The sequence below is a fragment of the Meles meles genome, chromosome 16 (assembly GCF_922984935.1).
Source record: "Meles meles chromosome 16, mMelMel3.1 paternal haplotype, whole genome shotgun sequence".
Classification (NCBI taxonomy): Eukaryota; Metazoa; Chordata; class Mammalia; order Carnivora; family Mustelidae; genus Meles; species Meles meles.
Window position 1 is genome coordinate 69,884,399 of NC_060081.1, and position 25,055 is coordinate 69,909,453.

The following is a 25,055-nucleotide window of genomic DNA, read 5'->3' on the forward strand; positions in this document are numbered from 1 at the left end:
TCAGAACACACAAAAAAAGCTTCTTGCTAACATGCTGACTTGATGTAAAATTTTATCGCATCCATTTTCTTTCAAAAGGAGGCCATCTTGTAAAAAGAAAATATACAGAAGACCCCTCTAATTTAATGTATAAAAGGCGCTTCTGCAAGCCATGTTTTTTAAAAAACTAGATTTTTAATGTATAGATTTTTTAAATTGGCAAATATTCATGAATGTCATAAAGGCTTGTGAGTTGTTACTAGAAAATTGTTGTTTTTGTTTTTTTTTTTTTTTTTTTTTAGAATTAAAAACACTATGTTTCAGCATCACGTTTCTTTACTGCTTAACAACTGACATTAAATTGCTTTGGAAACTTTATACGCTTTGGATTTATTTTGAAGTCTTTTAGCGGTCATATATTAAGTAAGGCACTTTTGTATATTTGTTATACATTTTTATATATTGACACTTTTGTATATTGTATATTTGGGTGTTCAGAAATAACTAGTTTCTTAATTTTGCTGATTTGGATAAGAAAATGAGTACCTTACTTGAAACCATTTTCTTCGGTAGTGGTAGTGCCTACAGGGGTTTCTAAGTAGAAGTTTAAATTGACGTCAGTAAGACTGCTAAAACTCAACCACCTTGAGTGCTGTGAAGTGTGTAAACCTGGAGATTCACAGACTTGTACCCCTGGGGCTAATGATACATTATATGTTTATAAGAAAATAAAAAAATAAAAAAACCCCACCTTGTATTAATGAGCAGTATTGCTAACTAATGATTTACACATCTGCTTATTCAGGATTTAATTGATCATTTTGGTAGGGCAGTTAATATAGCTGTTTCACTCTTACCATGTAATGCTTCAAATAAATTTAGTCCTTAAATGTAGAATAATTACGGTGTGTAAATGTACAGACCTTCATTTTACCCTTGCTCAATGTTAAATTTTGAATGTCAGAAATAGTTATTTAATGAATTAGCGTAGATTTTTACTGCATTCTTGGGAGATTTACATGAAATGAATGAATGAATGAATTAGGAAGCAGTTGTGTGTTTTGCCAAAGAGTTCCCTCTTGAGTGTATTGTGTAAAAGATCATTCCTTGGTACTGAAGTGTTGGGAAAGGTGAAATATGGGAAAAGAAGCTTAAACCTTAGGAACTGTACCTGCATTTTGGTAGATGTAGAGTATGAAAAGGACAGGTATGTTGCCTGTTTATATTAATGATTTGGAGAAGAGGTGGGGAGAATTTATGCAAATAAAAAATAAAAGATAAATACTTAAATGTTTTCATTATCTGAGTTATCTTTAAAGCGTTCACTGGAGACTCAACCAACATCTTTTTTTTTCTTTATAAAAATATTTTTTATTTAGATTCTAGTTCCTTAACAGTGCAATGTTGATTTCACAGCCAGTATTGTCTCTCATGATTTTAAAAATTGTTCTTAGAATTGCAGTCTCTTGGAGATAAATCTTTCTTCTTAACCTGCCTAAAGTTCACTCTTTGTCTTGATTTGATACTTGCATTAATGATTAGTTTGTTATTACAGGACAAAGAAACTGGTTTCAGGGAGAAAGTAACTCGATCATTTCTTCCCTCACATACCTGTTTAAAATACATGGTCTTAAGTAAAAATTGGCACCTTGAACTTAAAATGTTTTTTGCCTCTCCCCATTCCCCTCAAAAAATAGAAAAACGAAAGCCTAACAAGAAAAGGAATATATGCAGTCCTGGTGGCCAACGAGTTAATGTTCATTTGCAGCCTGAGGGGGTCAGCGCGCAGTCTCTGTTTTCTGATTGGCTGCTAAAAGGTGAAATTGAAACCACTGTAAACTTTTGACCCTGTAGCAATTCTTGTGGAACGCCTTCCACTGGTGGAGCCCAGAGCTTCGCTCAGCTCCCCACCCAATCCTCCCACCCCCTTTCCTGTATTTATTTTGTGAGATCGTGCAGCACTGCATGCAGTTTTTCCAAGAGGGGGCGGCGTGTGGTGGGGGGCGGGGGTGTGGTTGGGGGGGGCGGGGAGAGGGAGGCCCAACAAGCACCAACAAGCGACTTCCTTGCATGACTGTTACAGTAACTGTGTTAGTACTAAGTACAACTCAGCCAAAGATACGGGCCTTGATAATAAACTGGTTTGACAACTGGATTTTTTAGTTTTTCCCCTTAATATAAAGGTAATTTAAAAAATGCAGAATGGTTATATTTACTGCCATTGTTCATCAGTGGATAGTATTGTTGTGTAAGCCAAGTGTGTGGCATAGTTTCCTGGATAAGTTACCTGGATGAGTTAAAAATAGCTTCCATTTTCAGCAACCTTTATATCTCAATATTTCCTATATCTCATGTAATTTTTACATGAGGCCAACATTTACAACAGTTTTTTTCTTCTTTGCCTTTGTCTTTTATTTAAGGAAAGACATTTTAGTTATGATAACCATGGAAAATAATTGTAGAAATTATGTGTACATTTGAATTACATTAATTTTCTTTCTCTCTTTGCTGAAGTAAATAGTTTTGGGTTTGTCTTGCTTTACAGTGACCACATCAGTCCTACGAAAAAGGCAAGGTAGTTCTCTGCTCTCTCTTAATATTCTCATTGGACTCTGTGTCTTCAGTTCTGGTCCTTCCTTGTATCCCTGTTGTCTGGTGCCATGTAGTGAGTGGATGCTTAGCAGATATTTGCTGAATGAACATAGTTGCATTTTGGCCTTTTGATACCTGCTTCTCCTTGTCTAGTAAGTGATAGGTACCCTATTTTGCTCATACTTCTGTAGGCCAGTGCAACACTTGGCTTCTCCTAGGTACACAGGAAACCTTCAGTTGATTTAAATGTCTCCTATAAGGTTCCTTCAAGAAGCTGGGCTTCCAAAACATAGGTTTTAAGAAAGCAAGCCTTCTGTTTTCACCGCATCATTTAAATTTTTATTTTGATGCTATATGGAACTAAACATTTATTGTAATTTACTAAATGACTATGTAGAATAAATTAGTATGAATCAGCTTAGTTCTTTCTAGTATATAGCATGAGATAAGTAGTAATACATTGTTAGTTTTTTTAACCCTTTCCTGACTTTACTAGACATGTATATGCTGTAATTTGAAATAATTCCTGCCCTCCCTTGTCAAAAAGATGATGGTGTTTAAAAAAGTTTGTCATCATGGGCGCCTGGGTGGCTCAGTGGGTTAGGCCGCTGCCTTCGGCTCAGGTCATGATCTCAGGGTCCTGGGATTGAGTCCCGCATCGGGCTCTCTGCTCAGCAGGGAGCCTGCTTCCTCCTCTCTCCCTCTCTCTACCTGCCTCTTTAATATACTTGTGATTTCTCTCTGTCAAATAAACAAATAAAATCTTTAAAAAAAAAAAAAAAAAAAAAAAAGTTTGTCATCAATCTATTACCAATGTGCACTTGGGTACCAAATACATTTTTACTTATTATTTACTCAAGCATATGATAATGGACTAAGTAATAGTAAATTTTTTTTTCTTTTCTTTTTTTTAAAAATTTATTTGACAGAGATCAGAAGTAGGCAGAGAGGCAGGCAGAGAGAGAGGAGGAAGCAGGCTCCCTGCTGAGCAGAGAGCCCGATGTGGGGCTCGATCCCAGGACCCGGGGATCATGACCTGAGCCGAAGGCAGAGGCTTCAACCCACTGAGCCACCCAGGTGCCCCAATAAAATTTTTTTTAAGCTAAGTTTACACAGCTCTAAAAAAGTGGCACTTCTAGAAATAATTTTAAATTTCCATAAAATTTTAAATTTACATTTGGTTTTTCCCTTTCAGCTTAGCTACAGATTTGTTGCGGTTGAGCGTTGCAAGTAAAATCTGTTGTTACAGTTCTGGGGGAAAAAAACCCCAACAACTATGTATTTGATAAATAATCTCAACTGCAGAATAATGTTTCATTTACACCAGTATTATGTAACTCTTACCTTGAAATTGATGGGTAAACTTATCCTGTAGTGCTTTGGAGGTAGGTGGACAAGAGCAGACTTTTCCCAAAGAGGGTGATTCCCCATCTCTACAATTTTTAGGGAACTGAGGAGGGAGTCCCAGGGAACACTACCCACAGCAGCATGGCAGGAACAAGGAATTTAATATGATTAATAGTAGAGTCCTTGCCCCCTTCCATTTTCAGCAGCAGAAGAAAAACATATTCATGATATTTGGTGGCCTCTTTTTGCCCAGTTGGTGTTTCCAAGCATCAGCATTTTATAGTTTGGATTTTCTTCTCTGTCAACTCCCCTCCCCCAGTTTGATTCTTTGTTCTGGCCTCGGGCACATCTTCTCAGACTAGCTATTAACAGAGCTCAGTGTGATTTTTTTTTTTTTTTTCTTCTTCATTAGATTTCTCCTGATGCAGGCTTTGATAATGTGGATCCCACCAGTCACATTTTTTGTAAATTCTAGTGGAAAAATTAACCTCTCCCCTGTCTGCATATTTAATATTTTGGGGACATGTCATTTTAGTTTTTGTTAGTGTGATTTTTGTGTGATCCAAATTATGAAAAAGCGTAAGAATATGCTTATTTTTGTTAAAGATAAAAAATACAGTCCCAGGAAATCTGCTAGGACTGTTGGCTTTGCAGAATCTTGGTTTTAGATAAGTTAATTGCAGTTTTCTGGGTCCCATACTTTATGGTACTTTTAAATTATTTTTTAAAGTTCTATTTATTTTTTTAGTTATCTTTACATTCAGCGTGGGGCTCAAACTCACAACCCAGAGATCAAGAGTCACATGGTCTTCTGACTGAGCCAGCCAGATACTCTAGTGTATAGTACACTTTTAGCTTATCTACCCCTTGCAAGGTCCTGGTAGGCAAGCCAGTCATTGGTCTATGCCTTTTTGGGGACCATTGTAGTCCAGCTCCACACTTTCTGGGAGGGGAAGTTTTTGTAGATGATGTTTCTTTGGGATATAGGGAGTTATGGGTACAGGTTAGCTTGGGTTAGCACTCAGGGCAGCTCTCATCAGCAGTGTAATACTTGTATTAATAGGGTTTCTCTTGCCAGTCTTCCACACACTAGGCAGTAGTGCTTGTCTCCTGCTTATGGTACTAGGTGCATTCTGACTGAGATAACCTTTTCCTACCCACCTCTCTTGTTCTGTAGGTACTAACCCTACCCAGCAACCTTTGTCCTTCCCCCATAAAAAGGAGCAACAACAAAAGAATCATTTCTAAAATGAAACTTGAATTAAAACTGGGCCAGAAAACCTTGGGCTTTACAGAAGTTCTGCCTGCTTTCCGCTCTTCACCTTCCTTTAATTAAATCAGATACCATAAAAGTTCAAGTAATGAAACATTGAATTTATTTATTTATTTAAAAAAGGATTTTATTTATTTATTTATTTTTAACTTTATTTTATTTTTTTCAGTGTTCCAAGATTCATTGTTTATGCACCACACCCAGTGCTCTATGCAATACGTGCCCTCCTTAATACCCACCACCAGGTTCACCAGCCCCCACCTCCTTCGCCTCCAAAACCCTCAGTTTGTTTTTCAGAGTCCACAGTCTCATGGTTTGTCTTCCCCCTCCAATTTCCCCCAACTCACTTCTCTTGTCCTTCTCCCAATGCCCTCCATGTTATTCCTTACGCTCCACAACCATATGAAACCATATGATAATTGACTCTCTCTGCTTGGCTTATTTCACTCAGCATAATCTTCTCCTGTCCCATCCCTGTTGATACAAAAGTTGGATATTCATCCTTTCTGATGTAGGTATAATACTCCATTGCATATATGGACCATATCTTCTTTATCCATTCGTCTATTGAAAGGCATCTTGGCTCTTTCCACAGTTTGGCAACTGTGGCCGTTGCTTTCAGAAAGTGGTCGATTTTCTGTTTCTAGAATTGTTGCTCTTCTTCTCTTCAATCTCCTGTTGGATTTGTAGGTGTTCACAATGGTTTGATAGGCTATCTAGCTGATCTCCTGCTACCTGATGTCATCTCAGCCTGCTACTTCTCCACCATCTTGACTCTTCCCTTCCAAAAAGATTTTATTTATTTATTTGATAGACAGAGATCACCAGTAGGCAGAGAGGCAGGTGAGGGGGGTGGGGTGAGTGGAAAGCAGGCTCCCTGCTGAGCAGAGAGCCCGATTTGGGGCTTCATCGCAGGACCCTGAGCCGAAGGCAGAGGCTTCACCCACTGAGCCACTTAGGCGCCCTAAACATTGAATTCATTTAAACATTAAAACTAATGATTGTATTTCTCCTATTTTTATTTGGATATACCTGAACATTCCTTTTTTTTTTTTTTTTTTAGTATTTTGTTTATTTATTTGACAGAGCGATCACAAGTAGGCAGGGTGGGGGGCGGGAAGCAGGCTCCCTGCTGAGCAGAGAGCATGATGCGGGGCTCCATCCTAGGATCCTGAGATCATGACCTGAGCTGAAGGCAGAGGCTTTAACCCACTGAGCCACCCAGGTGCCGCATACTTGGACATTCTTAAGTTAGATGTCAGATTGTTGTTGGTTGACTAATAATAGTTTTAATTGATTTTTTAAAAGATTTTATTTATTTGAGAGAGAGAAATACTGGGAGAGAGCACACGAAGCGTGGGGTGTGTGTGAAGAGGAAGAGACAGATTTCCTGGTGAGCAGGTAGCTAGACATGGGGCTCTATCCCAGAACTCTGGGATCATCCTGAGCCGAAGGCAGATGCTTAATGAACTGAGCCACCCAGATGTCCTTTAATTTATTGAGCATTTATGTATCAGGGACTGATAAGTAATTTAAGCATTTTCACCTGATCTTCTGAAGGGCCTTGATAAATCTAAGGCTTAAAGAGGTCTTCAGGTTGGGTACTAGCCAGTAAACAAAAGCTGGGAGTTGAGTCTAGATCAGGTGAACTCCAGAGTGTCTGCTCTTAAACCGCTTGCTAATAAGTAGTCATATTATTGTGGACTGGAAGATATATTCCAAGAATCAGCTTCCTTTTGACATGTCTTTTATAAGCTAGAGACTGTATTGTAATTAGAAATAGATATGTTAGTAGATGTAATATTTCTTTTTTAGATTTTAATTGCATGGCATTTATATACTACGAGGATTTTTCTCCTATCCTTTTCTGAACCATGTTTGATGAGTTTCCTTATCACCCCTCAATTTTCTCACCTTTAAATTGGGCTTCAGGAATGCAGCAGACCCTTTATGTAATGCAGCTAGGTTGTGATTGGTTGTTATTAAATACTCCATGTGGATTGGCCATGGCTGTGATACGGAACTTGTAAACACATCATTTTTTCTCGTACCCCTCCTTTCCAACAGACCTGCCAGTTCCAGCATGAACTTTAGGGTATAGTTATGGCTGTTTTCTTGATATATAAACACCACTAGAATTAGTGGTAGATTAGATTGTTGCTTTATTGTTATATTTGGAAGTTCACAAGATGAAGGTGAATGTTTTATTGGCTCACCATCTTTGCTGCACCAGAGCCTGCTCCACATTCCCTCAAGTGCAGGAATGCTGTTTGTATGTTCATGTATATTATTGCAGATTATTTTTGAAGAACTGCCCCTCCTTTTCCCCTCCCACTTAAAAATATTTCCTTTCTCTTTTTATTATTTAAAGATTTTATTTATTTATTTGACAGAGAGAGCATAAGCAGGGGGAACAGCAAGCAGATGGAGAGGGAGAAGCAGGCTCCCTGATGAGCAAGGAGCCTGATGTGGAGCTGGATCCCAGGACCTTAGGATCATGACCTGAGCTGAAGGCAGACAGTTAACCAGCTGAGCCACCCAGGCGCCCTTAGAAATATTTCTTGTTAGTGATCCAAGTGCAGTCTTTCCTAAAAGGGAAGAAAACATCCATGGCTTTTCCCTCCTTTCTTCTTCCTTGCTTGTTTGCTTTATCCATTCACCCACCCATCTGGTAGATAATTATCTTTTTGGACTCAGGTATTTAAGCATTAGTTTCTACCAGGTCGATCGATCTCTCTCTGTCTCTGTCTCTGTCTCTCTCTCTATATATATTTGTGTATGTGTGTGTTTTAAGATTTTATTTACTTGAGAGAGAGCGAGCGGGGCAGTGGAAGGGGCAGAGGGAGAGGGGGAAGCAGGCTCCCCAATGGGCAGGGAGTCTGATGCAGGACTCCATCCCAGGACCCTGAGATCACGACCTGAGCCGAAGGCAGACGCTTAACCAATGGAGCCACCCAGGTGCCCCTCAATATTGTTTTTAGTTCTTATTTGTTGAGCATTCCTTCTGGACAGGTAGGAACACCTCAAATTCACATTGCTTATATGTTTGATTACTTTTCAGGACTTTTGGAGTTGGTTTCCTCAACTGCTGTTTTGTATCATCTATGTTTATCAACAGTGACAGAGTGTATTATACATGCTATACCTGACCTATAAGCAGAAACAGTATTATATGGCAAAATAAGGCATCACCTCACATTCCTGGGAAGAGGCCTTGTACTTGATATAGCATGTTTTGTTTTTGCTTATTTCATATGTCCAGAGAAGGGAACGATGGGGAAGGTTAATTTGTGTGTGACTAATACTACTACTTACATTAAGAAAGGGCAATAAAATTCAACACCCCCCTCCCCTTTTTTTGTTTGTTTTCAGGATCAGTATCCTTGCTGAACAGTGGAATCACAGACCAATAAAAATAAGCTCCTACTTGAACATCATTTGACTGGTTAGCCAGGTAATTCACTTTTACATTGACTTGATCCTTTGTGATTCCCCCCCCTCTGAAGATCCTGACATTCCTTTTATGATTTAATCTTAAACTTATGTTGTATTTCATGTTTTTCTCTTTTGTTTTTTAGTTTTATTTATTTATTTGAGAGAGAGAGTGGGTGGGGCAGAGGAAGAGAATCTTTAAGCAGACTCCCCACTAAGCGCAGAGCCCGATGCGGGGCTTGATCCTAGGACCCTGACATCATGACCTGAGCGGAAACCAAGAGTCAGATGGTTAACTGACTGAGCCACCCAGGCAGCCTCATATTTTTCTTTTCTTTTTTTTTTTTTTAAATATTTTTCTCTTTAATGATAACATTAGTTGAATGACTGAACGGTCTTGAAATAAGTCAGTATATATCTGTATTCACATACATGTGTATATATACACATGGGAACAAGGGAACTATATGTTACAGTTTAATGTGAGCTACTACCCTCCTACCCACTTCTCCCTTACGTATGAATACTTTAATGTTTTTTTTTTTTAAAGATTTTATTTATTTATTTAAGAGAGCACAAGCAGGGGGAGCAGCAGGGAGAGGGAGAAGCAGGCTCCTTGCTGAGCAGGGAGCCCAATATGGGGCTCGATCCCAGGACTCTGGGATCATGACCTGAGCTGAAGGCAGACACTTAACTGACTGAGCCACCCAGGTGCCCACTTAATGGTGTTTAGTCAAAATCTGAATCATTCCCATTTATTTTTTCTATTTCACCTTGTGAAGACTAGTTTTCCCAGATTGCTTGTGCTGGCATATAATATCTCATATAGTAACTCCTGTCCTAACTCCTGTTGCACCAGGACAGGAGAAATGAGAATAGAAAAAGTTGTCTGAAACTCAGGAAAGCAGTTACCCTTTGCTTAGCTAAATTTTTTTCTGTTAATAATATTTTCATTCTTCTGGTTAGCTTGGTTTGAAATCCAAGTCATCTTTGAACTGCCCCCCTCCTGATCCTTTCATAAATTAGTTATCTAGTAAACAGGCCTTATCTGGTTTTCTGTTTTCCTGTCTCTTGTATTTGTACCACTTTGTGCTAATATCTTAGTTTCCTAGGCCAAGATCCCATAGTTTCTTGCTTATATTTGTTCAAATGTCCCTTTATTCCTTTTTATCTACTGTTTATCTACTTGAAATTTTGCTTAGAAAATTACCCTAAATATGTCCCTTTTAATTAAGCCTCTGTTCTGCTCTAAGCTTTGTGTTTCCATTCCCTGGCTTACAGAAAAAAATATAAACTCCTTTCTCTGACATTTGAAGCAGTCCTTTATCAGGGAATCTGTCTAAACCTCCGGTTTCAGCTCTTGCTGTTTCCCTATAAAATCCTTCAATTAATTGTGGTGTATAGATACCCATTATATTTTGAACACAACAGAGAACTATCTCCATGCTATTTATTTTTTTTTAAAATATTTTATTTATTTATTTGACAGAGAGAGAGATCACAAGCAGACAGAGAGGCAGAGCAGAGAGAGAGGGGAAGCAGGCCCCCTGCTGAGCAGAGAGCCCGATGTGGGACTCGATCCCAGGATCCCGGGATCATGACCTGAGCCGAAGGCAGAGGCTTAACCCACTGACCCACCCAGGCGCCCCTCCATGCTATTTATTAAAAAAAAAAACAAAAAAAACACTTCCTTATTTGGAAGTCATTTCATTTATAGAAGTTATAAAAATCGAGTATAAAAAACATCTAGATATCCTTTAGCCAAATTCACCCACTTGTTTATTTATCATTTGTATCTGTGTGCGCTCTCACTCTTTCTTCCCCTCTCTCTAGATGCATGCATAGTTCTTTTCTGAACTGAGGGCAAGTTACATATATTGAGCTTCTTTCTGCTAATACTTCTATATTCTCTAAGAATAGGGCATTCTCTTATAAAGCTGTTGTACAGTTATCAGCTTCATAAGTGGACTCTGACACAGATGTATGGTCTGTCTTCCAGTTTGGTCAGTTGAACTAATAAAGTCTGTTAACAGCATTTCCTTTGCTTCCTGTACAGAATCCAGTCTAGGGTTGGGTACTTCATTTACTTCTCTTCAGCCTCCTTTTTCCTGGAATATTTCCATTGCCTTTGTCTTTTATAGCATTGACATTTTTGAAGGACACAGCCTGTCCCCCCTTTTAATAGAATGTTCTTCATTTTATGTTTCTCTGAAGTTTCCTTTTGATTAGTTTGAGGTTATGCATTCTTGGCTGCAATGTCATGTAGGTGATGTGATATCCCGAGAAAGATGTACAACTTCTGGAGACACATGATTTCTTTTGTCCCTTTTTATGATGTAAATATTGATTATTTGGCCAGGATATTGCCAGATTTCTCCACTGTGTAGTTTATTTTGCTTCCAAGCAATAAGCATTTGTGGGGAGACAATACAGATACCATGGTTCTCACCACAGTTTGCTCTAGACTTAACATTCATTGATGATTCCTACCTGATTTTATTTTTCACTGGGTTGGCTCCAAAATGGTTATTTTTTTTTTTTATTTAAAAAAAATTTTTTTTTTTATATTTATTCGACAGAGAGAAATCACAACTAGGCAGAGAGGCAGGCAGAGAGAGAGAGGAGGAAGCAGGCTCTCCACGGAGCAGAGAGCCCGACATGGGGCTCGATCCCAGGACCCTGGGATCATGACCCGAGCCGAAAGCAGAGGCTTCAACCCACTGAGCCACCCAGGTGCCCCCCAAAATGGTTATTTGATTCCAGCGTTCCCTTTATACTACAAGTCAGCCCTTGACATTATTCTGTAATCAAGAGCCCTGTCTATTAGTTTGGACTCATGAATTCCTAGGTTTTCAATTGATAAATTCATTACTCTACCTAATTATTTTGATATTCCAGTTGTCCTATGTTTAGAAAGTGGAACTCTTGTTTTGTTGTTTTGTTTTAAATATTTAAGCGATAGAAAGTGGAGTTCTTTCTTTCTTTTTTTTTTTTTTAAAGATTTTATTTATTTATTTGACACACAGAGAGAGATCACAAGTAGGCAGAGAGGCAGGCAGAGAGGGGGAAGCAGGCTCCCTGCTGAGCAGAAAGCCTGATGTGGGGCTGGATCCCAGGACCTGAGATCATGACCCACTGAGCCACCCAGGTGCCCCAGAAAGTGGAATTCTCAATCAGTCTTCCTATCCTTTTGAGGAAGAATAGTATTAGAGACTAGAATCCTGTGGGGGTGGGAGGTGTCCTCATTGCTCATGAGTTGACCCTTTCAGTGGACAGAGCTAGTAAAATATGTGTACTTAACACACATATGTGCATATACCAACATACTTGTACCTAAACACTTACAGCAACATGCGTATACATAGTTTAGAAATCATGACTTTATATCAGTATTCCAGCTTCACTCCCTGTCTACAAGGTTCTTTCTCTGCACTTACTGTTTCATATTTTTATGTCCCCTTTTATGCTGTGAGAAACCGTGGCTCCCATCATTATCAGTGCATTTACTCATTTGCTCTATCTTATAATACATCTCAAAAAATTTCAGAGTCACTTTGCCCATTTCACCACAATAAACTTAAATAAAGTGGAGAATTTATATGTAGTTCTTCACTGTTTTACAGCCATCCTGCCCAAGTCTGAGAATGAATAAATAAATATTGTATTCTTAAATTACTTGAATCAGCCTTCTGTTGTTCCTTTCTTGCTTTCCCTTTCCTCTTCACTTCCCACTCCAACTTTCTGCATAAGGTAGTTATAGTATTCATTTGAAATTAAATTAGGTTCCCTTTTTTTTCAGGTTTTTAAAAAAGATCGATTTATTTCAGAGAACGTATACGCAGGTTTGCGTGGAAGCAAGGGAAGGGGCTCCCGGAAGGGAGAAGGGGATGGTGTATGGGGCAGGGGGAAGAGCAGAGGGAGAGGAAGAGAATCACAGGCAGACTCCCCACTGAGCGTGGAGCATGGAGCCTGATGTGGTTTGATCTTCAACCCTGAGATCATGACCTGAGCCAAAACCAAGAGTCAGATGCTTAACTGACTAAGCCACCAGCGTGCATCTCCTCCCAACTTTTTAAAAAGTGGGCTCCATGATGGAGCTGGGAGTTGGGAGCCCCAACCTGGGGCTTGACCTCAAGACCCTGAGATCATGACCTGAGCCAAAATCAAGAGTCATTAGCTTAACCGACTGAGCTACCCAGTTGCCCCCCCTTTTTTTTTTCTGCTCTTTCTCATTCTGATTGGCTTTATTTTTGAAGTTGTAGAAAACAAATTCAGATTATACAAAAGATGCACTTCCCTTCTGTATCCTTTCCATCCCATTTCTCCCCTTTCTCACAGTAACCAGCCTTGCTGTTCCCCAGCCCCTTTCTCATATATTTTCTACATAGTTTACATTATGTGCATATACCATAGTTTACTGAAGGCGATATCCTATGTACAGGTATTATTTATGTTGTTTCCAGTATTTTGCAGTTAAAATAATGCTGCAGTGAATAACCTTATGAATATATATTTTTATATTTGGGGAGTGTGCCTTCAGGGATAAGTTCCTGGAATTGAGGCTACTGTATTGAAAGGTAAATGTGTGTGTAGTTTTTGTTAGGATTACACCATTTTGGATTCCCACAAGCAATGTATGAGAATGACTATGTGTTTAACCACAGTCATTCTGCAAAAGTTATTTAGCTCAGCATAATATGTATATTTTTTACATGTATCTACATTATTGCATGTATTGGTAATTGCTTTTTATTGCTGAGTAGTATTCCACTGTGTGACTAGTTTCTCAGTTTTGGCTACTATGAAGAGTAAAGCCACTCTGAACATTCAGGTAGAAGTCACTGTGTAGATTTTCTCCTCTTGAGTAAATACCCAGGAGTGCAGATGCAGGGTCTTACGTTAAGTGTATGCTTATCTTTTTTATTTTTTTATTATTTTTTTATTTTTTAAAAAGATTTTATTTATTTGACAGACAGAGATCATAAGTAGGCAGAGAGGCAGGCAGAGAGAGAGAGGGAAGCAGGCTCCCTGCTGAGCAGAGAGCCCAATGTGGGGCTTGATCCCAGGACCCTGAGATCATGGGGGCTGAAGGCAGCGGCTTAACCCACTGAGCCACCCAGGCACCCTGCTTATCTTTTTATTAAAAAAAATTTTTTTGTTTCAAATTTTAAATACTAGTTAGTTAGAAAACTTAGTATTTATTTATTTCGATTTTTAAATTCTGGTTAGTATATGCTTATCTTTTTTTTTTTTTTGAAATTAAAAAAAATTTTATTTTTTCAGTGTTCCAAGAGTCATTGTTTATGCACCACCCCAGTGCTCCATGTAGTACCTGCCCTCCTTAATGCCCACGACCAGGCTCACCTATCCCCCCACTGCCCTCCCTTCCCAAACCCTCAGTTTGTTTCTCAGAGTCCACAGTCTTTCATGCTTCATCTCCCCCTCCGATTTTCCCCCGTTCACTTTTCCCTTCCTTCTCCTAAAGTCCTCCATGTTATTCCTTATGCTCCACAAGTAAGTGAAACCATATGATGATTGACTCTCTCTGCCTGACTTATTTCACTCAGCATAATCTCCAGTCTCATCCATGTTGATACAAAAGTTGGGAATTCATCCTTTTTGATGGAGGTATAGTATTCTATTGTATCTATGGACCATATCTTCTTTAGTCATTTGTCTGCTGAAGGGCATCTTGGCTCTTTCCACAGTTTGGCAGTTGTGGCCATTGCTGCTATGAACATTGGGGTATGGCCATTCTTTCCCCTGCATCTGTATATTTGGGGGTAAATACCCAGTAGTGCAATTGCAGGGTCATAGGGTAGCTCTGTTTTTAATTTCTTTTTTTTTTTTTTTTTTAAAGATTTTATTTATTTATTTGACAGAGATAGAGAGAGAGATCACAAATAGGCAGAGCAGTAGGCACAGAGCAGGGGAAGCAGGCTCCCTGCTGAGCAGAGAGCCCGATGTGGGGCTTGATCCTAGGACCTCAAGACCATGACCCGAGCCAAAGGCAGACGCTTAGCCCACTGAGCCAACCAGGTATCCCAAAGATTTTTTTTTTATTTGACAGAGACAGCCAGAGCGGGAACACAAATAGGGGGAGTGGGAGAGGGAGAAGCAGGCTTCCTGCTAAGCAGGGAGCCCAATGTGGGGCTCCATCCCGGGACCCTGGGATCATGACCTGAGCTGAAGGCAGGTACTTAATGATTGAGCCACTCAGGTTAGTGCTTTTTTTATGTACTAAGAGATTTTTTCTTATCTGTAGGTTATGAAGCTCTTCTCTTGTGTTTTCTTATAGAAGTTTTACACTTCTGACTTTATATTAGGTCTCTGATCCATTTTGATTTAATTTTTGTGTATGATGTAAAGAAAGGATTGAGGATCAGTGTTTTTTTTAATTTAAATTTAAATTTTTTGGTAAGATTTTATTTATTTATTTGACAGACAGAGATCACAAGTAGACCGAGAGGCAGGCAGAGAGAGAGGAGGAAGCAGGCTCCCTGTTGAGCAGAGAGCCGGATGTGGGGGCCTGATCCCAGGACCCTGAGATCATGACACGAGCCGAAGGCAGAGGCTTTAACCCACTGAGCCACCCAGGCGCCCCTGAATCAGTTTTTTAAATACGGATATTCTGTTCCAGAACTATCTGTTGACAAGACTCTCCTTTTTCCATTGCATTGTCTTGCTAACTTAATCAACTGACTGTGTACATCAGAATCTCTTTCTGGTCTTTTTTCTGTTCCATTGATTTATATATCAGTCTTGTGCCTACCGTCATTGTCCTGATTACTAAAGCTTTTATAGTAAGGTTTGAGAGTAAGTAATGTGAACTTTTCAGCTTTTTTCCTTGTCATGATTGCTTTGGCTTATCTTAGGCTTTTGCATTTTGATAAAAATTTCAGAATCAGTTTGTCAGTCCCTACAGTTCTTCAGTCCCTCTGAGAAACTGTCCTGCAGAATCTAGCTCGCTGGACATCCTGAACTATGGTCATTATCTTGTCAGTTCAAGGTTGCTGGGCTCTTTTTGGGTTCCTTATTCCTGTGCTGTGCTGTGGAAATTGCTTTCTGGCCAAAAGCCTGATTAGTAGTAGGATTCATATTGTTGCCTCTTCGCCCCCTAAATGTTTTTCTAATCTTGGGGACCACAGTTTGTCACTGCCTGTTCTCTGATACCTGAATATACTTTGTTGTTATAATTTGTCCTGTTCACTGTAGGATAGAGTTTGTTACTTTCTCGGATTAAAGAGAAGTCCTACAATTGATTCTTGAGTTCATTAAAAAAAAAAGGCTCTTATGTTTTGGTGGATTGACAGTTTTTTTTTTTTTTTAAAGATTTAATTTATTTATTTGACACAGAGAGAGAGCACAAGTAGGCAGAGAGAGAGGAGGAAGCAGGCTCCCTGTGGAGCAGAGAGCCCGATGTGGGGCTCGATCCCAGGACCCTGAGATCATGACCTGAGCCGAAAGCAGCGGCTTAATCCACTGAGCCACCCAGGCGCCCCTGGATTGACAGTTTTAAAAAATCTTTTATTTTTTAGCATAGGTGCCAAAATACTTGTTTGTTAACCATAAAATCTTCTTTGAGCATTTAAAAAAAAGATTTATTTATTTTAGAGAGAGTACATGAGCATGTGAATGGGGGAAGGGGCTGAGGGAGAGAATCTTCAAGCAGAATTTCTGGTGAGTGTGGAGCCTGATGTGGGGCTCCATCTCATGACCCATGAAGATCACCACTGAGCCAAAACCAAGAGTTGGATGCTCAGCTGCACTTTTTTTTTTTTAAAGTATGGTCTAAGCCCAACGTAGGGCTTGAACCCATGACCCGTGATGAGATCAAGAGTTGCATGCTCTACAGACCGAGCCAGCCAGGCGCCAGGCGCCCTTGGGCATATTTTATTGAGCAACTTTTGAGGCTAGAGGATTAATTTCTGTCCAGAAGTTTTCCTAAGGAATATAGGATTGATCTTTTAAACTCTCTTACTTGTGTTTGTATTTTGAGACTAGGAAACCAATCCAGACTCTCTGTACCAGATTTCACATTGGAGTACCTATAAACTTGGGTGAAGTCATCTCTTTGCCAGGTTCTCCAAATCTAAGTCTGTGGCCTGTTTGGGCCTAACCTTCCTTCTACCTTTTTGAGCCCTTGGTTCCTAAAAGCCAAGAATAAGTACCAGGCTTATAGGCATTAACTTAACATAAATTGCAGTCTTCGTTTGTTAATGGTGGGTTTTTCATGCCTGATTAATTGAGAATGATTCTCAATTATGGCCTTCAAGATATGGCCTCAGTTGTCCAATTACCCTGGTAAAATGATTGACAGATTTTTGACTAAACCTATGCTGTTAACATTACTGACACGAGAAATAGAGAGACAAAGTTTTTAGTTACTTATTTATTTTTAAAGATTTTATTTATTTATCTGACAGAGACATAGTGAGAGAGGGAACACAAGCAGGGGAATGGGAGAGGGAGAAGCAGGCTTCCTGCTGAGCAGGGAACCCAGTGTGGGGCTCAATCCCAGTACCCCGGGCTCATGACCTGAACCGAAGGCAGACACTTAATGACTGAGTCACCCAGGTGCCCCAGTTTTATTTTTTTATACACACACTTCTGAAACTTAAAGTATTTTTAGTAAGAGTAATTTGTTAAATTGAGGGCTAGAGATGAAAAAGAAAAAGGGGCTTCCTCATTTACCCATCAGAAAAGAAATAATAATATTCTAAAAGAACAGTTAAATTTCCCCCTTCTCTGGTTCATTCAGTCCTATGTAATTCTGTTTTGTTTAATCTTTTTCTGTAATCTGCTCTAAAGAAGTTACCTCCTTCAGGTATATAAAGAGACCAACACAGTTTGAATTAGTCCTCTAGTATAGTTGTAAAATTGTATGTTACTGGAGCTTAGTATAAGTCTATCAACCAGAGTCTATTTCCTAAAATACAAGGATTTAAAGGTACTTTGTACAGTCTTTTTTTTTTTAAGATTTTATTTATTTATTTGACAGAGAGACAAGTGGGAGAAGAGGCAGAGGGAGCAGCAGGCTCTCCATTGAGCAAGGATCCCAATGTGGCCTCCATCCCAGGACCCTGGGATCATGACCTGAGCCAAAGGCAGGCACTTAACCGACTCAGCCATCCAGGCGCCCCTCTGTAGTCTTTTCCCTGAGAATCTTGGTCTTCAAAGCAAGTATGAGAAAGAAACAGAGCCACCCATTTGGCAAAAGACATTTCTGATGCTTTTCATTCATCTTTAGATAGGAGTTTTCATCAGCTGCCCTTTCCCCTTGGCCTGAAGGGATAGATAACCTTTTATTTACTGAAGTATTTGTGGCTAATTGTATCAACTTTTTTCTCTGAATGTCTTTATTTCATATAATTTTTGAACGACTGGATTACTGGATATAAAATTATAGGTTCACAATTTTTATTTCAGCACTTTTTCTAATCTATCCAAAATGTGTTTATTGGGATAGTTTCCCACTCATCTTGATTCAGGTGCTTTTAAGTGCTGCTTCCGTCTGAAGGTACATCCTTTTGTAAGCCTTGCTTTTCCTCCTGTAGGCTGGCTGGCAACGGACCGTGGAATCGCCAGCACACAAAGCTACTGTTTGTGCATGGCTGAGGATGTCGGTGATCATCTAGCATTCTGGGCACTTCACTTCCAGGAAGTAGGAATTTGGGCTCTGCACCAGGTGCTGCTGCTTGTGCTTCTGCTCTTTCCTCAGGGATGGAGGAAGTCCTCATGTTCTGGGGAGGAGATCGTCCCCACACGGAAAGTAGTTCAGCACTCTGAAGATGTTGTTCCATTTTCTTGCTGTCTCTGAAAAAATCGCTTTTATCCTTGTTCCTTTGTATGTATGATCCTTTTTCCTATGGCTACTTTCATGATTTTCTCTTTTTGGTTTTTAAACAGTTTGTGCTGTATTCAGGTCTAATTTTCTTCGTATTTGTTTTCCTTGGGATTCTTTGCGCTCCTTCAATGTATAGTTTGGTGTTTTCATCAAGTTTGGGGAAGTTTTGGCCTTTATTACTGCAAATATTTTATTCTTTTCCTCTTTCATTCTGATTTCTGTGACTCCAATTACATGTTTGTTGATCATTTGATACTTCTTATATATACTTAAGGCTTTGTCCATTTTTGTGCAATTTTTTTCTTTCCCTTAGGTTCAGTTACATTTTTCTGTCACTTCTGATCTGAGTAATATTCAAAAATAAAATACTTTTCTGTCTCATCTTGTTTTTAAAACCCATAGTAGAAAGGGCCTTAAGAAAAGCTAATGGATTTATCAGAGTTGTATAACTAATTTGTGGTTTCATTGAATTAGAATATAAATCTTGACTCTTTGCAAATTTCAGACCATTTTCTTTATGTAATTTGTGAACTTTTATCCTGTAATAAGTTGCTATCTTGTTAAATGTTCATGTTGCTATGTATAGGAGTAGGGGTAGTGGTATGGGATCTTAATTTTTTGCAGTTTTACAATGTTTAAGTTCTTATTTGAATAAAAAAATAATTTTCAGCTCAGGTCATGATCTCAGGGTCCTGGGATTGAGTCCCGCATCGGGCTCTCTGCTCAGCAGGGAGCCTGCTTCTCCCTCTCTCTCTCTGCCTGCCTCTCTGTCTATAAATAAAAATAAAATAAAAAAAAATATTAAAAAAAAAGAACTAATCTTTTAGTTGACGTTCTCCAACAGTTAAAATATGTCTATGGTTATTCAATAGAAATTCATCTTTAACCACAAAAGTTTTCAAATCATGAATTTTTGGACTCTCAGGTTGTGATATCATTCATGGTCTTGGAAGTTAACTCTTTGAAGTACAGTCTCTTACCAGTCTCTTTTACTTCATGAAAATTTCTTAAACCAGCATTTGTGTTATCTTAATTAAAATGAGAGCATTATGTAGTTGGATAAAGGAATGAAAATATGTTGCTAAGGTCAGGATAATTATTAAGTGCCTTTATATCACATTTTATTAACATTTTAGTTTTTCTTTTTTTAAAAAATATTTTACTTATTTATTTGAGAGAGAGAGAGAGAGAGACAGGGTGAGATGGAGCAGGGAGAGTGTAAGAGGGAGAAGCAGGCTTCCTGCTGAGCAGGGACCCCCAGATGCGGGGCTCTATCCTAGGATCCTGGGATCATGACTGAGCCACCCAGGTGCTCCAACATTTTAGTTCCTAAAATGTTCTGTCATAGGGACACCTGGGTGGCTCAGTGGGTTAAGCCTATGCCTTAGGCTCAGGTCATGATCTCAGGGTCCTTGGATCAAGCCCAGCATCAGGCTCTCTGCTCAACAGGGAGCCTGCTCCCCCTCCCCCACCTCTACCTGCCTCTTTGCCTACTTGTGATATCTGTCAAAGAAATAAATAAAATCTTAAAAAAATTCTAGAGAATTTGATATTCAAAAGGTATATGAATGGCATTCAAAATTGTAAGGACTGTATCTCTGTCCTTCAGTTTAGTTTGAAGTTGAGCTACTAAAGTTTAAAGATAACTTTTAATTATAAGTTCTGCTTTTATTATGCTTTATAATTAAAATGAATCAAGGGGCACCTGGGTGGCTCAGTGGGTTAAGCCTCTGCCTTCAGTTCAGGTCATGATCTCAGGTCCTGGGATCGAGCCCCCACATCGGGCTCTCTGCTCAGCAGGGAGCCTGCTTCCTCCTCTCTCTCTGCCTGCCTCTCTGCTTACTCATGATCTCTGTCAAATAAATAAATCTTTAAAAAAAAAAATAAAATGAATCAAGCTCACGGACATCTTGTAAAGCAGCTATAATTGAAAAACCAAACAATTTGAAGAAATTACTTCTAGGTTTATATTTTATATATTTAGAAAAATTGACATTTGTTAATTTTATCAGTTGCCTGCCTAGATATATCATCCCTTTAATTTAAATCTAGAAAGTACAGTCTGTCAGTGGTGGTGGTGGTGGTGTTCTTAGCGTAAGAACTAAGAGTGGTGGTAGTCTCAGTGTAACATCAGTTTTCTCATTACGATCAATTTGTTTGCTTTACAGAACATCACAGGTTCTCTCCAGCTTACGTTTCTATGATTGATGGATCTAGTTCCTCATTACAGAGCCTTTTAGTTACCCTGCTAACTGCTTCTCCCCCTCTAACTGTAAATGCATGCTGATGGCTTAGATTAGGAGATGAAAGTATTGGTAAGGTGAAGGTGCTTAAACTATTTTTTAAAGGTGGTGGATAGGAATGAGTCAAGAATCTGCAGTCATTGGTGATGACCTGGTAAGGGCCATTACTTATTTATTTATTTTTAAAGATTTATTTATATTACAGAGAGAAAGAGTGTGCGCCAGCGTGTGTGCACACAAGCAGGGGGGCAGAGGGAGGAGAGAGAATCTGAAGCAGATGCTGTGCTGAGCGTGAGCCCAAGGCGGGGCTCGGTCTCATGACCCCAAGATCACGACCTGAGCTGAAACCAAGAGTCAGTCCCTCAACTGACTGTGCTACCCAGGCATCCCTAAGGGCCATCATTCTTAACTGTTTTCTTTTTGTTAAAAGACTAGTTGGAATTTCTAGTTAATGTGACCAGAACACAGTAACTTCTTACTGGAAAGTTAAGCTGAGCCATTGAAAGACAATTGTTAAAACAGCTGTATACTCAGATTTCATGAAAAAAGGAGTAAACTATTTATTTTTTGGTTGAAATGGTTAGGAGCTTGGACTCTGATGTTGGAAAGACTTGGATTTAATTTGTCGTTCAATCACTTACTAGATGTGTGACTTCGGGTGAGTTATTTTATCTCCTGTATCTCTTTTCTCATGTAAAAGAGGGATAGATTTGAACTCTACTTATATCTATTCTGCATATCAGAGGGTTGAAATAGGGGTTAAAATGAGAGTAATAAATGGAACGCCCTCAACACAGTATCTAGCTCAAATAGTAAATATATATTCACTTAACATTTTTAACTTTTTTAATTTAACAAAGTTATGTAATATTTTATATAAATAGGTGTATATGTTATACATGTTTTGAAGTGTACTTCAGAAAACACCTTTGAACCTACTGCTTAAGAACTGGAAAGTTGTTAGGAATACCAGCTCCCTGTGTGTCTCCATGTCACTTGCTCTTCTGCTTCTGTCCCAGATAACAGATAGCACAATTCATTTGCTTTTTAAAACTTTAAAAACAAACAAACAAAAAACCCCTCTACATGTGTGTGTTCATGAACCATGTTTAGTTTTTATTTTTTAGCTTTACAAAAATGAGTGTAATATACTTTATTTTATTTTACTTTCTGAAGATTGATTTATTTGGAGAGTGAGAGTGCATGCTGGGGGGAGGGACAGAGGGAAAGGTAGAGAATCTCTAGTCAACTGCCCCTGAACTTAGAGTCTGACTTGGGACTCCATCCTGTAGAGAGATGAGAGACCACATCCTGAGACCACAACCCCCTGCTGAAATCAAGACTCAGTTGCTCAAACAACCGAGCTACCCAGGTGCCTCTAATGTACTTGCTTTTTTTTTTTTAAATAAAGATTTTATTTATTTATTTGACAGACAGAGATTACAAGTAGGCAGAGAGAGAGAGAGAGAGGAGGAAGCAGGCTCCCTGCCAAGCAGAGAGCCCGATGTGGGGCTCGATCCCAGGACCCTGGGATCATGACCTGAGCCGAAGGCAGAGGCTTTAAGCCACTGAGCCACCCAGGTGCCCCTGTACTTGCTTTTTAAAAAAACTTGATTTCTTGTAATATTCAGCCATGTTGTGTATAATTTATTTTTGCTACTACTATATTGTATTTTTTTGTATGGCTTTATTTTTAAAATTTGGGATTGATGGTCATTACAGTGTCCTCTGGTTTTTGATGTATGAATGAAATTTCAACGAATATTTTTGTGTGTTTTGTTGCAAGATTACTTTTATTGCCCTAAAGTTTTTAAATATAAACTTGATTTTATCTGCCAGTGTACTAAATTTGCATTTCCTGTAGAACTTCTTTAGAAAAACTAAACTTTCTTATTGAAATAGCCCTCTTTTATTAGCTAATTTATTTTACCTTATACTAGTCATTTATTATTTATCACAGGATTAGCAATACGCACTGCCATTTTGCTACGTAACTTTAAGTACTCGATTTTAAAAGAAAATTTAAGTATAGTTTACATTCAGTAAAATTCACCAGCCTTAAATTTATAATTTGCTGAGTTTTGACAGATGTAACCATTATCTCAGTCATGACCTAAGACACTCTTACCATCCCCTGAAGTTCTTTTGTCCTTCTGTGCCATCAGTCCACTCCACTGATAGCTGGCGGCCCCTGGTCTGCTTTAAGTTATTAGTTTTGCCTTTTCTGAATTTCATATAAATGTATTCCCCTTATGCATATAATGTATTGTTTGTAATTGTTCCACTGTCCTTGGATATTTTGTTCTTTTTCCTTTTTTCTCTTTGCCTTTCAGTTTTAGAAAGATCACTGATTTTTTTCTTCCTCAGCTGTATCCCATCAACTGATGAGCCCATCAAAGGCATTCATTTCTGTTAATGTTTTTGATTTCTAATATTCCCATTTGCTTCTTTCTCATAGTTTCTGTCTCTCTGCTTATATTACCCATCTGTTCTTGCTTGTTTTCCACTTTTTTCCATTACTTAGTATATTAATCATAATTAAAATCCCACAGTTGGTTTCCAGTGTTTTTTTTTTTTTTTTTTTTTTAATATTTTTAAAGAACCTGGCTTCTTTCCTGTTTATTAGCAACTTCTAGAGGCTTCTTAGGATATGTCATCAAAATCTGCCTTCACCTGGAGTGCCTGAGTGGCTCATTCATGAAGTTCCTGCCTTATGGCTCAGGTCATGATCCCAGCATCCTGGGATAGAGACCCGCATTGGGCTCCCTGCTCTGCGGGGTGCCTGCTTCTTCCTCTGCTTGTGTTCCTTCTCTGGCTATCTCTCTCTGTCAAATAGATACATAAAATCTTTAAAAAAAAAGATTTTATGTATCTATTTGACAGAGAGTCAGGGAGAGGGGGAACAGAAGCAGAGGGAGTGGGAGAGGGAGAAGTAGGCTTCCCGCTGAGCAGGGAGCCAGATGCAGGGCTCGATCCCATGACTGTGGGATCATGACTTGAGCTGAAGGCAGACGCTTAACAACTGAGCCACCCAGGTGCCCCCATGTCAAAGACTTTAAAAATTAATTGAAAATCATATCCAGACCTATCTGCACTTTCCAATTTGTCCGTTAAGTGTTTATGAGATGCTTATGGGCATCTTGCGGTAGTACATCCAGAATATTTGCTTTTAAGCGTGTAACATCCATTTAAAAAATTTCCCAGAAAGCCATAATTTTGGTGGATCTGCTGTTTTAGGGTAATGAAGTGCTGTGGTTATAAGTGGGAAAACCAGAGTTATTTTACTGTATTTACTATAATCTGACCACATGTAGTCCCTCACTCCCTTCTTATTTTTTTTTCTTTAGGTTTTTTACGTTTAAGAGTTTCCTTCTGTGGAGGGAATATTATATTTAAACTGTGGAGATTATATGATGATATGTAGGAGAATATTAATGCATTTATAATGTAAAAACTTACACATTTTAGCGGTGTCTAGGTGGCTCAGTTGGTTAAATATCTGCCTTTGCTAAGGTCATGATCTCAGGGTCCTGGGGATGGAGCCCAGTGTCAGGCTCCCTGCTCAGCAGGGAGTCTGCTTCTCCCTCTCCCTCTGTTCTTCCATCCCTCCGGTTCCCTTTCTCTCAAACAAACAAACAAAAAAATAAATAAATATCTTTAAAAAATTAAAGCTTAAACATTTACATTTACTGTTTATCAAACAGCAACTTTAAAAAGCAACTTTTTTGAGCATAGGTTCCTTCCATATTATACAGAGATTCTTTTTTTTTTTTAAATTATTTATGTATTTGTCAGAAAAAAGAAAGAGAGAGCGAGCAAGAGGGAGAGAACACAAGCAGGGGGAATGGCAGGCTGAGCAGGGAGCCCGGCGTGGGACTCAATCCCAGGACCTTGGGATCATGACCTGAGCCAAAGGCAGATGTTTAACTGAACCACTCAGGTACTCCAATAGTTGTGTTTTTGTTATTAAAGCCAAAGACTGAATGTTAAGTTGGTTTGCTTTAGATGAGACTTTTAGAATATGTAGAGAAAATTATTAAGATTGTAAGATCCGGGGCACCTGGGTGGCTCAGTGGGTTGAGCCTCTGCCTTCGGCTTAGGTAATGATCTCAGGGTCCTGGGATCGAGCCCCGAATCGGGTTCTCTGCTCAGCGGGGAGCCTGCTCTCCCCCCCCACCCCCCCTGCCTATTGTGATCTCTGTCTGTCAAATAAATAAATAAAATCTTAAAAAAAAATTGTAAGATCCATCTTTGACACGAACAACAGAATCTAAACTATACTAAAATTCAGTCACTGTTTTCTGCTCTTGGTGAAAATGGATGGAGATGAGGTTTTAATAGT

The 25,055-nt window shown here is 39.0% G+C and overlaps 1 protein-coding gene and 1 pseudogene across 9 annotated transcripts in view; one reads left to right on the forward strand and one right to left on the reverse strand.

The window, feature by feature from the left end:
* The window catches only part of NCOA3 (nuclear receptor coactivator 3), a 142,372-nt gene that overhangs the window by 61,133 nt on the left and 56,184 nt on the right, over positions 1-25,055 (forward strand). For 6 of the 9 annotated variants that reach the window (XM_045980303.1, XM_045980300.1, XM_045980306.1 and 3 more), the window contains exon 2: positions 8,564-8,645. The exons of 1 other annotated variant lie outside the window; for it this stretch is intronic. The gene's annotated coding sequence lies outside the window, so the exon portion shown is untranslated. Of the gene's footprint in view, positions 1-8,563; positions 8,646-18,187; positions 18,312-21,297; positions 21,372-25,055 lie in introns of those variants that run through there. 2 more of the 9 variants (XM_045980301.1, XM_045980302.1) reach the window with 2 other exon arrangements.
* Positions 18,101-22,875, reverse strand: LOC123926646 (annotated as a pseudogene).